Source organism: Helobdella robusta (genome assembly GCF_000326865.2).
Source record: "Helobdella robusta unplaced genomic scaffold HELROscaffold_18, whole genome shotgun sequence".
NCBI classification, from domain to species: Eukaryota; Metazoa; Annelida; class Clitellata; order Rhynchobdellida; family Glossiphoniidae; genus Helobdella; species Helobdella robusta.
The window spans coordinates 1409232-1410045 of record NW_008703981.1 but is presented as its reverse complement, the minus strand read 5'-3'; the positions used below and the strand labels follow the sequence as shown (position 1 = coordinate 1410045).

Genomic DNA, 814 nt, shown 5'->3' with positions numbered 1-814 from the left:
AAATAACATTTTAAAATATTTTCATTTGAAATTTTTTTATTTTTCTTGGCATTTTATTTCATCTCTTTTTNTTCGTTATGAGGTTAATCAATAGCCAACTGAATCCCTCAGGGAATAATTCATTCATTCACCCATTCACCCATTCACTCATTCATTCGTTCATTCATTCATTTATTCATTCTTTCGTTCGTTCATTCATTCATTCATTCATTCTTTCGTTCGTTCATTCATTCATTCACTCATTCATTCGTTCGTTCGTTCGCTCATTCACTCACTAACTCATTCAATCACTCACTCACTCATTCATTCATACATACATTCAATCAATCATAAAATGCAAAACTAAAGCATGGAGGGTTCTTATTGATAACAAGCGAATGACCTGAAAATTTAATAGTGCTGACTATATTAAACGATGAATCAGTAAATAAATAAATAAAATAATTAAATAAATAATAAAACAGAGGGCATAGTTTTAATGCAAGTTGATGCAATCTTATGTAATGTTTTGTGATAGGAAGTTATCAAATGCCAGGCGGTGCTAGTATAACCCTGGAGTAATGTTCTGTATTGTATTGTATTGTATTGTAATTTAATGTGATGTTATATGATGAAATGAGTTGTATTGTAATGTGATGTAATGAATTGTATTGTATTGTAATGAATTGCATGCAACGCATGTAGTTCCTTAGTGTAAATTTAAACAAAATACAAATATAACTTAATGTAATTGATGTGACTATACTAAAATGTAATTGCTGTAATGATATTGAAAAGTGTATATGCAAGGTGAAGTACCTCCATTGAGATGCTG

The 814-nt window shown here is 29.4% G+C and overlaps 1 protein-coding gene across 1 annotated transcript in view; it reads right to left on the bottom strand.

Annotated features, from left to right (window-relative positions):
* Positions 1-814, bottom strand: part of HELRODRAFT_170526 (hypothetical protein) — a gene marked incomplete at both ends in the record, with an annotated part of 10715 nt that overhangs the window by 378 nt on the left and 9523 nt on the right. The gene's annotated exons all lie outside the window — the stretch shown is intronic.